Genomic DNA, 17,140 nt, shown 5'->3' on the forward strand with positions numbered 1-17,140 from the left:
ATTTATTGTTTGGCACAGGGGCTGGGGAATTTATCTTATCTTACATATATATCGTATCTCTTCGATTCTAAGACACACTTTCCCCCCATATAAACATCTCTAAAAACGGGGTGCGTCTTAGAATCGCGGGTGCATTTATTATCCTTAGGATCAAAGCTTTTTTTCTGTTGGTAGTACTGAAATTAGTGTGCGTCTCACAATCGATGGCGTCTTAGAATCAAAGAAATACGGTAATTCAAAGTCAGGAGAGAGTTGGTCATTCATTTTTGACTGCCTTCCTATTGACTGATTCTCATGAAACACACTTCATTGGAAATCACTTGACACACAGATTCCACAAATAATAATGGTTTTCACTATAATTCAAAGCTGGGAGTTTATTTATTTCCATGAAGCTTTTTATGCACTATAAAGTTTTATTTTTACTATAAAAAATGTGAAATATCATTAAACAAACGTAACAAATTACAAATGAGAGCAAAATGAGATATGAAAACAATCAAACAAACAAGACTCTGTACACCTTTATAAACACAAATATAGGCTGAAGTACAATGATATGGCAGTAACATACAGCTGTATGAAGGGTTTAAGAGACAGCTACAGTTAAAAGTAACACAGTCAAAGTTTAGTTATTGCTCAGAAAGAAAGACTCTAGTTGTTAAATTTAACAAAATAACATGTAAAAGGATCTGTATACTTTTATGAACACAGGTGCAGGCCAAAGTACAGTGATGATGCAGTAACGTGGCATGATTTTTCTCCGCGAACTATGCTTGCAAGTAACCAATTGGTTGCATCTAATTCATTTGAAGATGTTTCGATGCATGGGTGCAGTTCTGCGAATTCTAGTTTATGTTTTTTCAGGATAGTGTTGGGTAGAAGTAGAAGCCTGCCATTCCTAGAGGAGGAAGTACATGCGAACAGGAAACAGGATGTCAAGGGCAAAAGAAGCAGAGGGGGGATTAAATGCAACACAAGCTCAATGTTACCCTGATACAAGATCTGCTCCTTAGCAAAAAAACCCCCTCTTATCTTAGACTTATCTGTAGAGGAGTGGGAGTGATTTCAAAGCGCCCTGACTGTGTTCAGAACAAGCCTATCTTTCTCCAGGGTCAAGTTGAAAGCCAAAGCTAACTGCAGACAGTAACACTGGGCGAGTATGGATGGCGTCCTCAGGAAACCTCTCTCTCCCCCCTCACCCCAGTCCCTGGAACTGTTTTGCAACTGCTTTATAAATATGTCCAAAAAGAGGCAAAGGAAGAATGTATAAATAAATGTACATGTGGCGCTTTTAAAAAAATAAATGAGAAAAAATGCAGGGTGGTGCTCCTGAAGGATGAGGAGGAGACGGAGAGCTGAGCCAGCTCTCGACTTGATAGAATGTACATCTGTCATGCAGATGGCAAAACTGAGCTCGCTTTCGGGACGGAGAACCGGCAGTGACCTTTCTCTTTAAATATGACGTCTCTCTTCAACTTTAGGCCCCCTCTCCTGTCTCAGCTGTTTGTGACATCACTCTTGGCAACGCTAGAGACGATTGTGAATCAGACAGAGGAGCAAGGCTGAGTGAAGAATAAAACATGGGGGTGGGTGGGTGGGGGCACAGTTTTTCTCCCCACCCTTCCCCTGCTACAGTGCTTAAGAAGTTTCAGATATTAAGGCTGCGGAATTTCTTTTCCTCTCCCTGTTTTACATCTCCTTCTGAACTTGTATTTTCTTTCCCTGGCTGTTAAAAATCTGGCTGAATCAGTGGGAGCAGGTACCATGTCATTTGCAATATGCCGCATACGATTCCAGTGCAGAACAGATGATCTCCTCAGGCTTGGTCTACAATCATTCCTGCCTGAAGTGTGCTCTACCAGGTTCAGGCTGGGGCTTTTGGTTCCTGATGTGTATGGGTGTGTCCACATTGGCAGCTTATTGCTAGGACGACTACTGATTTTGCTTTCGCTGCTGTAGCCTTTTGCACCTGACAGCACTGAGGACAGCGGAGAAGAACAATCATAGTTTACTCCTCAAGTGGAGTGTGGACGGTCCAGGAGTGAAGTATTTGCTGGAGCAAACTACTGCTTTTGCACAAGGTAGGTGCGAACACACCCTGAGCTGGGATACTGTGACAGCCTGAGCTGGGATACTGTGACAGCCGCTGTATTTTAGTGGCTAAGGCTCTGATCCCTACCACACTTATTTGGGGGAAAGAACCATCGCTTGAACTTCTGAGTAAGTATGCAAAGGCTTAGGTTCAAATCTCATCAACAAAACCAAATGCATCGTGAGACTCTGGATGTTTACTCAGAACCAAATCCCAGCGGGTTCAACAGTATTTACTTCCAGGTAAGCATACATAGAATTGCTAACTAAGTGGTATTATGCAAACTTTTTTTGTCTGAGCTTCAGTCCTCCCCCACTCTCCTAAATCTGTGGTATGATGGTAATAATACTTCGCCTACTTTACAGGAATGTTGTGAATTACTGATAATGTATGTGAGATGCCTGGAAAATTTGAAATCTGCTAAATCAGCCTTCCGCAACCCGACACCCTCCAGCTGTTTTGGATTACAACTTCCATCTTATATTATCTGGGACTGATGGGAGTTGTAATCCAAAACAACTGGAGGGCTCCAGGTTGGGGATGCCTGTGCTAAATATAATTCAGCTAGATTTGCAGGGCTACAAAAAGAGAATCAGGTTCCTGCAATTTTCTTCTAACTTGGCTTCGTGTCTTGCATGCTGCCTCTGGCGTCTCCTAAAGCATCAGGTGCTTCATTTTGGGAACCTTGTAAAAATCTGGTTCTGATCGACATAGAATTCTCTTCAAATCAACTTCATTCTTTATGGAAACAAGCCATCCACAAAACCCTAAAAGCGTTTTGGCATCAAACATCTTTAAAAAAATGAAGAAAAGAAAAAGACTGTGTATGTATAGCCAAATCCTAGCAGTTTTATAATTTGTATACTAATGTACGTTGTGCGGTAGATTAAAAATCTGAAAATTAAGACGCTATGAAGTTTGATGAAGTCAGTTGTTCGTGGCACAGGAAGGACCAACTAATGGTCTTAAAGTTGTGGTGTAGTGGCTAAAGTGTTGGGCTGGAAGTTGGGAGATCCGGGTTCTAGTCCCCACTCAGCCATGGAAACCCACTGGGTGACTTTGGGCCGGTCACATACTCTCAGCCCGACCTACCTCACAGGGTTGTTGTTGTGAGGATAAAATGGAGAGGAAGAGGAGGATTATGTATGCCGCCTTGGGTTCCTCAAAGGAAAAAAGGCGGGAAGGGAAAGGAAAGGAACCTCTCGTGCAAGCACTGAGTCATTGCTGACTCTTGGAGGGATGCCAGCTTTCGCTGATGTTTTCTTGGTAGGCCTTATAGTGGGGTGGTTTGCTGTTGCCTTCCCCGGCCATTATTACCTTTCCCCCAGCTAGCTGGGTACTCATTTTACCGACCTCGGGAGGATGGAAGGCTGAGTCAACCCGAGCCGGCTGCCTGAAACCAGCTTCCGCTGGGATCGAACTCAGGGCGCGGGGAGAGTTTCGGCTGCAGAAACTGCTGCTTTACTGCTCTGCCACATGAGCTTTGGGTTCCTCGGAGGAAAAAAGGCAGGATATAAATGCAATAATTAATAATAATAATAATAATAATAATAATGGTTACTTTTTGCACAAACCCTGATTTCCCCCACTATCCTTCGCCTTTATCCATGCCAAACGGGGATTCAAGATGCCGCTCCTAACCTGATAACGAAAATGAGGCCACCCTGAAGGCCTTATCGTATCACACACATGTCCTCAAATGACTTTTCGGGAGCAGCTTTCCTCTTTAGTGTGGTGATGCAAGTGCAGGGGAAAGAATCACTCCCTTCAACAGCGAACTCAGGTGGTAAGTGCCAACAGCACTGGAGGCAAAATGAGGCCACTGAGGAACAAAAGGGAGGAGGGACCAGCCTGCTCGCGGAGGTACGAGGTGGGACGGAATCCTGAGATTTGCAGAAATACAAAATGTATTTTTTTAAAAAATAAACTTAAAAGGTCAAAACTTCTCTGATAACCGCTCAATGAGGATTGAGCGTGCTCTGTAGCCCCAGAGTGTTTGACTGTCTGTTGTAAAAGAAAAATGGAAGAGGGGGGCAATGGTGTATATTGGAGGGCATGGCTGGCTGAAACCCCGAACAGGAACACTCCTGTTAGAAGGCGAGGATGCACTGCAACTTTTTGCTGCAGGACCTTTTAGTTACTTTCCATTTTCAAAATCAGACCTGAGAACAAAGTGCATTCCAGGGAAAAGATATTCGGTATATGCTAAGAAGCACAATGTCCTTGTTAACTTTTGTAAACCGCCCAGAGCTTTGGCTATGGGGGGGTATATAAATGTTATTAAAGAAATAAATGCCCATTTTTTGCACGGTGCACACTTTTAATGACGCGTGGTGCAATGATTGGAGCGTATTGACTCCGCAGGAAATTCATGTTCATCTTTCTCCTTGACAATATTTTATTTATTTATTACACTTATATACCGCTCCCATAGCCAGGGCTCTCTGGGCGGTTTACAAAGTTTCACCGGAGTTTCTTGACAATGAAACTCATCAGCCTTGGGCGAGTCACCTAACTTTCTCAGCCTAACTTCCTTGCAGGCTTGATGTCATGCAAAAATACTGCTCTGAGATCTTTTGGAAGGGGATACAAGACAAACACAGCATTGGCTCTCTCCAAGGGAAATGCACTTTGTGCATGTTTTGAGGCTGTGCCCTGCTCTCCCCCACCCCCATGAAAACAAAAGCTGAACACACTCAGGGCAAAAGGCAATGAGGGGATGTGTGCTCCCAGCTTCTTTTCTGAGGTTGTGGGGTGGTGGTGGGACCCACATGAAAGATTCTACAAGGATAAATCCATTAGTCTTTAAGGTACCACAAGGAGACTTCTTTGTTGTTTTTGCTGCCTAACATGGTGCCCATTCTGGAAACCCTTACAGGAAAGGCACTCGGCATACGCTCTGAGGCGCTTTGTCCTTGTGTTTGTGTGTATGGCAGGGAGGTTCTTTTCCTGGGGAGGAAAGAAACCCACTCGGGGGTGGTAGAGAGGAAGGCACTCTGCACATGCCCAGAGGCACGGAAATAAATAGCAGCTGTATGTTTCTGTAAGGGTGCTTGTCTGTGTGTCTGAGCGCTGGGGCCTCCCTTTGCATATGTACTTGAGGCACTTTGCCCTTGTGTGTATATGTGGGGGGGGGAGAGAGGTACTTTTTCTTGGGGAGGAAGGCACTCTGCACATGCTCAGAGGCATGGACATAAATAGCAGTGTGTGGCTGAGTTCAGATGACACACTAATCAATGGTTATTTCCCATCCTGTTCCTATTACCCCCCCCCCCAGTTGATTAGTATGTTGTCTGAACTCAGCCTGTGCGTATGGGGGGGGAGGGGGGAGGAGAGAGGTCCTTTTTCCTGGGGAGGCGCTCTGCCCATACTCAGAGGCATGGACATCAAAAGCAGTGTGTGCGTGCGTGTATATGGGGGGAGGAAGTCACTCTGCCCATACCCAGAGGCATGGACATCAGTAGCAGTGTGTGTGTATGTGGGGGGAGGAGCGGTTGTTTTTCCTGGGGAGGAAGGCACTCTGCCCATGTCCAGAGGCATGGGAATAAATAGTGTGTGTATGTGGGGGGGGGGGAGGAGGAAGGCACTCTGCCCATGTCCAGAGGCACGGGAATAGTGTTTGTGTGTGTGTGGGGGGGGAGGAAGGCACTCTGCCCATGTCGAGGCATGGGAATAGTGTTTGTGTGTGGAGGGAGGAAGGCACTCTGCCCATGTCCAGAGGCATGGGAATAAATAGAGTGTGTGTGTGTGTGTGTGTGTGGGAGGGGGAGGAAGGCACTCTGCCCATGTCCAGAGGCATGGGAATAAATAGAGTGTGTGTGTGTGGGGGGAGGAAGGCACTCTGCCCATGTCCAGAGGCATGGGAATAAATAGAGTGTGTATGTGTGTGTGTGGGGGGGGGGGGGAGAGGAAGGCACTCTGCCCATGTCCAGAGGCATGGGAATAAATAGAGTGTGTGTGTGTGTGTGTGTGTGTGTGTGTGGGAGGGGGAGGAAGGCACTCTGCCCATGTCCAGAGGCATGGGAATAAACAGAGTGTGTGTGTGTGGGGGGGAGGAAGGCACTCTGCCCATGTCCAGAGGCATGGGAATAAATAGTGTGTGTATGTGGGGGGGGGAGGAGGAAGGCACTCTGCCCATGTCCAGAGGCATGGGAATAAATAGTGTGTGTATGTGGGGGGGGGAGGAGGAAGGCACTCTGCCCATGTCCAGAGGCACGGGAATAGTGTTTGTGTGTGTGTGTGTGGGGAGGAAGGCACTCTGCCCATGTCGAGGCATGGGAATAGTGTTTGTGTGTGGAGGGAGGAAGGCACTCTGCCCATGTCCAGAGGCATGGGAATAAATAGAGTGTGTGTGTGTGTGTGTGTGTGTGTGTGGGAGGGGGAGGAAGGCACTCTGCCCATGTCCAGAGGCATGGGAATAAATAGAGTGTGTGTGTGGGGGGGGAGGAAGGCACTCTGCCCATGTCGAGGCATGGGAATAGTGTTTGTGTGTGGAGGGAGGAAGGCACTCTGCCCATGTCCAGAGGCATGGGAATAAATAGAGTGTGTGTGTGTGTGTGTGTGGGAGGGGGAGGAAGGCACTCTGCCCATGTCCAGAGGCATGGGAATAAATAGAGTGTGTGTGTGTGTGTGTGTGTGTGTGTGTGTGGGAGGGGGAGGAAGGCACTCTGCCCATGTCCAGAGGCATGGGAATAAACAGAGTGTGTGTGTGTGGGGGGGAGGAAGGCACTCTGCCCATGTCCAGAGGCATGGGAATAAATAGTGTGTGTATGTGGGGGGGGGAGGAGGAAGGCACTCTGCCCATGTCCAGAGGCATGGGAATAAATAGTGTGTGTATGTGGGGGGGGGAGGAGGAAGGCACTCTGCCCATGTCCAGAGGCACGGGAATAGTGTTTGTGTGTGTGTGTGTGGGGAGGAAGGCACTCTGCCCATGTCGAGGCATGGGAATAGTGTTTGTGTGTGGAGGGAGGAAGGCACTCTGCCCATGTCCAGAGGCATGGGAATAAATAGAGTGTGTGTGTGTGTGTGTGTGTGTGTGTGGGAGGGGGAGGAAGGCACTCTGCCCATGTCCAGAGGCATGGGAATAAATAGAGTGTGTGTGTGGGGGGGGGGGGAGGAAGGCACTCTGCCCATGTCGAGGCATGGGAATAGTGTTTGTGTGTGGAGGGAGGAAGGCACTCTGCCCATGTCCAGAGGCATGGGAATAAATAGAGTGTGTGTGTGTGTGTGTGTGGGAGGGGGAGGAAGGCACTCTGCCCATGTCCAGAGGCATGGGAATAAATAGAGTGTGTGTGTGTGGGGGGAGGAAGGCACTCTGCCCATGTCCAGAGGCATGGGAATAAATAGTGTGTGTATGTGGGGGGGGGAGGAGGAAGGCACTCTGCCCATGTCCAGAGGCACGGGAATAGTGTTTGTGTGTGTGGGGGGGGGGAGGAAGGCACTCTGCCCATGTCGAGGCATGGGAATAGTGTTTGTGTGTGGAGGGAGGAAGGCACTCTGCCCATGTCCAGAGGCATGGGAATAAATAGAGTGTGTGTGTGTGTGTGTGTGTGGGAGGGGGAGGAAGGCACTCTGCCCATGTCCAGAGGCATGGGAATAAATAGAGTGTGTGTGTGGGGGGGGAGGAAGGCACTCTGCCCATGTCCAGAGGCATGGGAATAAATAGAGTGTGTATGTGTGTGTGTGGGGGGGGGGGGAGGAAGGCACTCTGCCCATGTCCAGAGGCATGGGAATAAAAAGTGTGTGCGTGAGTGTGCGGGGTGTGTAGGGAGCGTGTCCGGGCCCTGCGGCCTCCCCGCCCTTTCCTCGGCGGAGGCACCCGGACCGCGCGAGAGGGGAGGCGGCCGTGGAGGGTTGGCCGCCTCCCCGCCCGCCCTCTCGCCTCCTGGGCCGCCTGCGGGCGAGGCGGGGCCGGTGGTGCCGCCTGCGAGGCGGAGCCCAGCGCCGGTGGGCGGCCGAGGAGGAGGAGGAGGAGGAGGGAGGAGGAGGAGGAGGAAGGACGGGCCGCCGAGGAGCAGGCCGCCGGTCGTCGCCTCGCCGCAGAGCCAGCAGCCGCTGTAGTCGCGGGGTCCGCAGGGCGCCGCCGCCGCCACCGCCACCCGCCGCCACGCTGAAGAGCCCTTCTCTCCCCCCGTCACCGCAATAGAGAGGTACCGGCGACCCCCCCCCCCAGCGAAGCCCCCCCTCAATACCATCACCCCTCCCTCCCTCCCTTCCTCCCTCTCAAGGATGAGGAGGGGTCTCCCGCTTGAGACCCCCCTCCCGTATCTCTTCCTTCTGCAGGGGGAGGGAGGGGGCTCTCTCCTTAGGACGCAGCCCCCCACCCCGTTTAGGGGATACCCTTGAGACCCCCACCTCCCTATCCCATCCTCTTGAGGAGGGGGGTGGATTCTTACTCCCGTCAAGCCATCAAGCCAACCCCCCACTCCCCAATTTCACCTCTATCTGGAGGGGGGGGGGGTCCTGTGTCCATCCTCGCAGGACCCGCCCCCCAATATCTTTGTAGTCTCCTACAAAGATATTGGGAGATATCTTTGGAGGCGAAGCCCTATTATTAGGGGATTACTAGAGACACCCCCCCCCCGTTCCTAAACCCATGTAGGTTAATAGTGGCCTTGTTTTAATAGGCACCAAAGCGTCCCCCTCCCCAATTCCTCTCAATCTAGCCCCCTCCTCAGTATCTCCCCAGACCTTGGGGGGGGGGTCTATAGAGGCAGACCCCCTCCCTTGCCCCATTCACCCTAGTCTTTTCTGAGGATTTAGGAGGAAAGGAAAGGAGTAAGTAGGCGGTGATGTGGGTTGTTGTTGTTGTTATTATTATTATTATTTAAGGTGTGCATGTGTGTTGCATGCTGCCCTCTCTTCTTTGCTTAGGCTCATGAGGACTAGAAGGGTGCATGGAGCTTTATGTCCTTATTATTATGCAACTAGTCAAGTGTCCCCTTCCCCACCATTTTAAATTTTGGGAGTTTGCACTGCAGGAGGTGCCCTTGTTTGAAAGCTACACTCTCCCCCCCATTTAGTGTTTTTTTTGGGGGGGGTGGGGGAACAGTGTTCCCATTATCATTTTAGGTATCAAAGCTTGCTATCACCATGTAAGATAAGCCGGTGTTCCTCTTACCCCTTTAGAAACTCACTATAACTCAGGTGTGTGTGTGTGTGTTGGGGAAATAGTTCTTTCCATTGTCTTTTAGTGCAGAATCCCACACCGTGGGACCCCCCCCCCAATTTATGTGAAGGCTCAGATTGCCCCCCCCCCCCCGCACACCTTTGAAGGTGCAACTGCTGTTGACGATAGAGGTGTAGTGAGTCACACCCACAAAAGGATCAGGTTCCTTTTCTTTCTGTCTCTTCCACCTTGGCTCATAAATGGCACGGCTCCCCTCCCCTCTCTTCTCTTCCCCGGTCTCATTTTCAGAATTATTTCCTCTTTATGTGTCTGCCAGAGAGAGTGTGAGATTCCAGCAGCAGCAGTGACAACATACCCGGCCCTTTTCCCAGAGAATAAAGTCCGCTTTATCCTGGCTGATATTGCAGCATGAATCGCTCTTAAATATTATTCCCCCACCCACCCACCCACCCCCCCCCCCGGCCCTGGAATGTCACAAAAGATGAAATGGGCGAAGGTAGACGCCGCCTCGGAGCTATGAAATTGTGATGAAAAGCGAGTGCGTGATAAAACTGAGGGGCGCAAAGTAATTATTTGTTTAAAATTACATTTCTGAGTCGCCTTTCTAATGGATGCATGGGCGCAAGGCGATGGACAGAAAAGCTCAGAAAACAGTTCTTTTTTTAAAAAAATGCAATGAAAGACATTTTTAAAAACTATTTAAAAAGAAACAGAATTGAACAAAGGTGAGGTTTTGTGCTGCTCTGTACAAGGTATATTGTCTTTTGTCAACTGCTGCAGCAATTGAGGGGGGGGTTTGTTTTGGGGTAAAAATCCCCCCCTTGTGAGTTGCTTCACACCCCGATAATACTAAGTATCCCATTTGCCCATTATCTAAAGATAGGAATGAATCATTAGCTACACTAAGGAGAAATTGACCCACCTTTCTGCAGTTTTCGGTGGGTGGGTGGGTGCGTGGATGGATGGATGGGAAAAAAAAGGGAGAATTCTGCTAACAAAAGCCTTCCCTTCCCCCAATAACACTGCTGGATGGGGGTTTCGTCACTGGTTTCAGCCGCATCAGCCTGGCATGCTTTGTGTTGAGATAATGTGCTAGCCGAAAGAGTACATACAGCATTATGTGTCGGTGGAAATGTTCCAAAGAGTACTTCTGCCAGCTCAAATTGCTGATGTATATGAAAACGCAGTGTGTATAGAGTTCAAGTAGACAGACTTCGGAAAATAAGTGTTCAGCATGAGCTCTTTTCAATCGAGGTCTGGTTGTACGCTGGCTGTAAGAGCAGAAGAATTGCCTTTCTGGATCTAACCAAGGTCCATCTTATCCTTTTCCCAGTAGCCGGCAGCCTCTGGGAAACTGATAAACACGGCAAGAAGGCGTGGCTGTCCTCCTGTTACTTTGCCACGAGCATCTGATGCACGCAATAATGCTACTTGTACATGCATGCAATAATGCTACTTGTACGTGGTTGTTCTATTGACCTGTCAAGTCTAATAGCCGTTGATAGGCAAACTCAAACACATTGGGCCTGATCCCTTTCATTAATTAATTTCATTAGTAACATTTATATACTGTGTTATCTGCTAAAAAGCCACCAGGCCAGTGTACAACGATTTTAAAACAATGAAACCTTGCGACGATAAAATGAAGACGTTAAAACTTACATATTTTAAAAGGATAAATGAAAAGATGCATCTTGACACCCTTTCTAAAGGCCAGTTGTAGTTCTTGAAGGAGTGTTTGCTATAGTTTGGAAGAAAGGTCTTTCATATGTCCCCGACAAACAGGCCTCTAAAGGTAATGGTGCCCTCCTTACCTGTAGGTCTTAGTACTTAGGTTCACAGCAAGATGGTCAATTCCTTAGATAGCCGGGTTCTAAGCCATTTAGGGTTTTAAAGGTTAGGATCAACACCTTGAATTGAGCCTGGAAAGCCATTGACAACCAGTTCAGGGATTTCAGGACAGGTGTAATATGGTCCAATCTGTACTTAGGGGAGTGCCGCTCAGTCACGTCTCCTTGGTATTGTGTGGTTGAAAGAAATGGTTGATGTGACGTCGTTGCGTTAGCAATGGTGACGTGTCTTCACAAATAGGCTTTTCCCCATCCGCTGCTTCATATCCCAGGAAGATGTATGTTGGTAAGTGTCCATGTGTTTCGCCACAGCATGTAATTCAAACCTAAGCTAATGGTTATTGTCACACCTTGTTGCGTATAATGATACCAACATTTATATAGCACATTCCAAGTGTTCCAATGTACAGACATTATTTTAGCAATCTTGGTGTCTTACTGTCAAATCATTGACTAATAATATTTTATTACTGGCTTTAACCCCCACCAAATGATTGTGATAGAGGCAAAAATGGTCCAAATTCATGGATTAGGAAAATGGGACTTGCTAGTGAAGGAGCTGGATGAATAAATATTGTCTCCTAATTTATTTTCCTGAATAAATTAAACTTTCCTTCTCCTTGTACCCTGGCGAGATTCTCTTTCTCCACCTGTGAGAGCTTGAAATACGGTTGATACAGACAAATTAACAGTAGCTTAATTGCAGGTTATTATTTTTTTATATACCCCTTTGATTTCCTAGAGCAAATTAATGAACTTGTTTAGTTTTGGCAGCCGTTCTCAGCATTACAATATTGGGGATACGGGAAATCTAGAGACGCTTGCCAACGCAAGCGTAGTGATGAAGAATTTGGCATGGATGATACTGTGATCGTAGTAACCTTTCCAGCCTGTGCCTTGGCATGTTTACTCGGAAGAAAGTCCCACTGAGTTAAGTGGGGCTTCCTCTCAAGTAAGGGTGCACACGATAGCAGTCATCTCTTGTTAGCACCCAAACATGATTTGCTATAAGGCAGCAGTGTTTGCAAGATATTTAGGATTCATCTCAGTGAGGTCTGCCTGTTGCCAGGGTTGCCATCTTTTCAGTGCCTGGTTAAGATTTTCCTCTACACCAGCCTTCCTCAACCTGGGGCGCTCCAGATGTGTTGGACTACAACTCCCAGAATGCCCCAGGAAGGCTGCTCTACACCCAGGCATTTGACAGCATAAAATGGGCTTAATTCAGTTGTTTTATCAGGTCTTGCTATTTTATTGTTTTTAGCGGTTTTAAATTGTTGGGTTTTTGTATGTTTAATCCCTGTTGTCAGATGCCTTGAGTCTTTTTTTTTGAGAAAGGTGTTGAATAAATTTAATAAACAACAATAACAATAGGGTGACCATACGGAAAGGAGGACAGGGCTCCTGTGTCTTTAACAGTTGTATAGAAAAGGGAATTTCCTCTTCATCACAACAGTTGAAACAGTTTAACTTTTGTGATGGAGAGGGAATTTCACCAGGTGCTGCATGCATAAAAATGGCACCTGCTGAAATTCCCTTTTCAATACAACTGTTAAAGGTACAGGAGCCCTGTCTTCCTTTCCATATGGTCACCCTAAATAACAACAAATGTTCCATTCCTGGGCAAGGTCCTTGAGCGGGTGGTTGTGGGCCAGATCCAGACACTGGATGACACCGATTATCTGGATCCATTTCAGTCGGGTTTCAGGCCTGGTTTTGGCACAGAAAAAGCCTTGGTCGCCCTGTATGATGACCTGTGCCGGGAGAAAGACAGGGGGAGTATGACTCTGTTGATTCTCCTTGATCTCTCAGCGGCTTTCGATACCATCGACCATGGTATCATTCTGGAACGTCTGGCTGAGTTGGGAGTGGGAGGCACTGCATTGCAGTGGTTCCGCTCCTACTTGGTGGGTCGCCTCCAGAAGGTGATGCTTGGGGCGCATTGCTCGGCCCTGTGGACTCTCCAGTATGGGGTTCCGCAGGGGTCAGTCTTGGCCCCCATGCTGTTTAACATGTACATGAAACCATTGGGTGTACTCATCCGGAGTTTTGGAGTCATCACTACGCTGATGACACGCAGCTCTATTTCTCCTGTGGATGTGCTGAACTGGTGCATGGCTGTGACAATGGACTGGATGAGGGCTAATAAACTGAAACTCAATCCAGACAAGACTGAGATGCTGCTGGTGGGTGGTTCCTCTGACCAGATGGAGGGGTGTTCAACCGGTTCTGGATGGGGTTGCCCTCCCCCTGAAGGAGCAGGTTTGTAGCTTGGGGGTTCTGCTAGAACCATCTCTGTCACTTGAGGCTCAGGTATCCTCGGTGGCACGGAGTGCTTTCTACCAACTCCGGTTGGTGGCCCAGCTACGCCCCTATCTGGACAGGGATAACCTAGCTTCAGTTGTCCATACCCTGGTAACCTCCAAATCAGATTACTGCAATACCCTCTACATGGGGCAGTTTTTGAAGACGGTTCGGAAGCTGCAGCTTGTGCAAAATGCAGCGGCCAGTTTGATAACTGGAACAAGGAGGTTTGAACATTTAACACCAATTCTGGCCCACTTGCATTGGCTGCCTATATGTTTCCAAGCCCAATTCAAGGTGCTGGTTTTAACCTATAAAGCCTTACACGGCTTGGGACCGCAATACCTGATGGAAAGCCTCTCCTGACATTAACCTACCTGTACATTGCGCTCAACATCTAAGGTCCTACTCGGAGTGCCTACTCCGAGGGACGGTCGGAGGATGGCAACAAGGGAGAGGCCTTTTCGGTGGTGGCCCCCCTGACTGTGGAATGATCTCCCCGATGAGGTTTGCCTGGCTCCAATACTGTTATTTTTCAGGCACCAGGTCAAGGCTTTTCTCTTCTCCCAGGCATTTAACAGCATTTAACAACGCGAAGTTTGTTTTTTAACGGGACCCAGAACTGTTGTTTTTAAATGGATACTGTTGTTTTTATGTTTTTGATGGTTTTAAATTTTGTATATTTTTAATGTTTACTGTTTTTAACTTCTGTAAACCGCCCAGAGGGCTTCGGCTATGGGGTGTTATATAAATATAATAAATAATAATAATAGTAATCTTTAACCACTAGCCATATCATAGAATCATAGAATAGTATTTATTTATTTATTGCATTTCTATACTGCCGAATAGCCGGAGCTCTCTGGGCGGTTCACAAAAATTAAAACCAGAGTTGGAAGGGGCCTATAAGGCCATCGAGTCCAACCCCCTGCTCAATGCAGGAATCCACCCTAAAGCATCCCTGATAGATGGCTGTCCAGCTGCCTCTTGAAGGCCTCTAGTGTGGGAGAGCCCACCACCTCCCTAGGTAACTGGTTCCATTGTCGTACTGCTCTAACAGTCAGGAAGTTTTTCCTGATGTCCAGCCGGAATCTGGCTTCCTGTAACTTGAGCCTGTTATTCCATATCCTGTACGTATGGGGCTGATGGGAATGTAGCCCAAAACCTCTGGAAGGGACCAGGCTACCTCCTGTTGGTGTAGGGCAAATAAGTGTTTGAAGCCCAAAGGATGGAGACATGGTGGTGGTGGGTAGAATTAGTCCAACCTAGCCCAACCACATGCTTTCCAGATGTGATGTACTACAGCTCCCATAATTCCCAGCCAGCATGGCCAATGGAGTTATAGTCCAGCACATCTGGAGGGCACCAGGTTGAGGACGGCTGTAGTAGGCATAGGGAGAGTAAAGCGCTCCATTGATTCCTGCCATTTTTCTGTTGAAAATTTCTCCTTTCTTGATGCTGTCCTTCTAAAACCAACCAACCAACCAAACCACATACCCGGCCCCAGGCCCAGCTACAAATGTTTGCATGCTGCGTAGTTGATCCCATCGTACTCCGCGTGTACACTCATTCGTGCACTTTCTCTCGTTTTAAGTTTGTGATCTGCTGTTAAGCGCAAAGTGTAGGCCGAAAGCGTGCCCTTGTTTCACCCGGTTAATCCCATGTTTACGTAGTGTTGCAGCACTTACTGTGAAGTATTATATCTAAGGAATAACATGTGAGGTTAAGTTAAGGACGTGGGGGGGATTCTGCCGTACAGCATTTGATAGAGTGTAAACAACCATGTTTGCTTAAAATATATAAACTTGGTTTTATTGACTGATAATCCTTTGTGCTACATATTGAGCCTTTGAATTTTCAAGATACTGTTCAAATATAATTTGTACTTTGTGGTAAATGTTATTTTAAAGGCCTACTAGATTACGAATGGTCAGAGGCTAGTGGTCATGTTTCCTTCTCTCTGTTGTCTTCACTGTTGTTCCATTTTACAGATGGGAAACTGGGGCTGAGAGCATAGGCATGGTCAGATGACTCCATGGCTAAATTGGAATTACGTAGCTGGTTTGCATTCCGGAGAATGCAATCCAGTTTGTAAATGATTTGATAATTAAAACATTACAGAGTCATTACAAGGGATAATTCCGAGGGTACTTGGTTAATTGACCCGTTTCAACTAAACTTATTTTTGAATTACTCAAAGCTCGTGGCCTGAATCAAAACACACGCATAGATTGGTTTACAACAGTCTGGCTGCAATCAAACAGGCTTACTAGAGAGTAAATCCCACTGAACAGAGGGACTGGATAAATATGTTTAGGGTTGCGGTGGCACCTGATGTTTCAGTTGAAGGGAGAAAATTGCAGACACTCAGTGACTGCTAATAATTTGATGTTGGTATCTAGGAATTTCAAGTTGTTCATCCCATTGTGGAGTTCTGGGCTCCACAATTCAAGAAGGACACAGACAAGCTGGAGCGTGTTCAGAGGAGGGCAGCCAGGATGATCAGGGGTCTGGAAACAAAGCCCTATGAAGAGAGACTGAAAGAACTGGGCAGGTTTAGCCTGGAGAAGAGAAGATGGAGGGGAGACATGATAGCACTCTTCAAAGACTTGAAAGGTTGTCACACAGAGGAGGGCCAGGATCTCTTCTTGATCCTCCCAGAGTGCAGGACACGGAATAACGGGCTCAAGTTAAAGGAAGCCAGGTTCCAGCTGGACATCAGGAAAAACTTCCTGACTGTTAGAGCAGTACGACAATGGAATCAGTTACCTAGGGAGGTTGTGGGCTCTCCCACACTAGAGGCCCTCAAGAGGCAGCTGGACAAGCATCTGTCAGGGATGCTTTAGGGTGGATTCCTGCATTGAGCAGGGGGTTGGACTCGATGGCCTTGTAGGCCCCTTCCAACTCTGCTATTCTGTGATTCTATGATTCTATATTAAACCCATATTCTAGCCTGGGTATGGCGCTGTGACTTTCCCCGTGTTGTAAAATACAGTCTAACAAGCAAAACCACCAGATGTGTGTGTGTGTGTGTGTGTGTGTGTGTTTATATAGAAAGCAGGATGTCTAACAGGAGAGAGTTCATTGCTCATTGGTAGACCACCTGCTTTGCATGCAGAAGGTCACAGCTTTGATCCTTGGCCTCTCCAGGTAGGACTAGGAAAGAATCCTGCCTGAAATCCTGGTGAGCTGCTGCCGGTCAGTGTCGACAAGGCTGGTCTAGATGGATCAATGGTCTGACTCAGTATAAGGTAGCTTCCGAGATCTAAACCCCTCCTCTCATGGATCTCTTGTTATTGATTAACTTCTTTCCGGCAAGCCTTGGAACATCAAGTTAATTGACCGGCCAAATATTGTCAATTGACCGGTCTATTGACCCCCTGTTATTTGATTATGGTGAAATATTGTCCAAATATTCCTCGAAGTGGAGGCTGCCGAGGTCTCAGTATAAGTTTCCTTTTTAAATGTTATGGCATCATTTTGTGAGCAAGGAGAGGGGTGAAGGAAGCTTTCCATCTGTCATGGATGCTTTAAGGTGGATTCCTGCGTTGAGCAGGGGGTTGGACATGATGGACTTATAAGCCTCGGAGTGTGGCAACAAGGGACAGGGCCTTTTCGGTGGTGGCCCCCAGACTGTGGAACGATCTCCGTGATGAGACTCGCCTGGCGCCAACGCTGCGATCTTTCCAGCACCAGGTTAAGACTTTCCTCTTTGCCCAGACATATGGCGGCACATCCTAATTACCCACATGTTTAGTTTTTAAT

At 47.6% G+C, this 17,140-nt stretch overlaps 1 protein-coding gene across 2 annotated transcripts in view; it reads left to right on the forward strand.

The window, feature by feature from the left end:
- Window positions 1-1,964: 1,964 nt before the first annotated feature.
- Window positions 1,965-17,140, forward strand: part of SMOX (spermine oxidase) — an 80,418-nt gene continuing 65,242 nt past the window's right edge. Inside the window, exon 1 of one of the 2 annotated variants that reach the window (XM_063136140.1) lies at window positions 1,965-2,084. The gene's annotated coding sequence lies outside the window, so the exon portion shown is untranslated. Of the gene's footprint in view, window positions 2,085-8,164; window positions 8,245-17,140 lie in introns of those variants that run through there. The other variant, XM_063136142.1, reaches the window with a different exon arrangement.

Source organism: Elgaria multicarinata, chromosome 10, assembly GCF_023053635.1.
Source record: "Elgaria multicarinata webbii isolate HBS135686 ecotype San Diego chromosome 10, rElgMul1.1.pri, whole genome shotgun sequence".
NCBI lineage: Eukaryota > Metazoa > Chordata > Lepidosauria > Squamata > Anguidae > Elgaria > Elgaria multicarinata.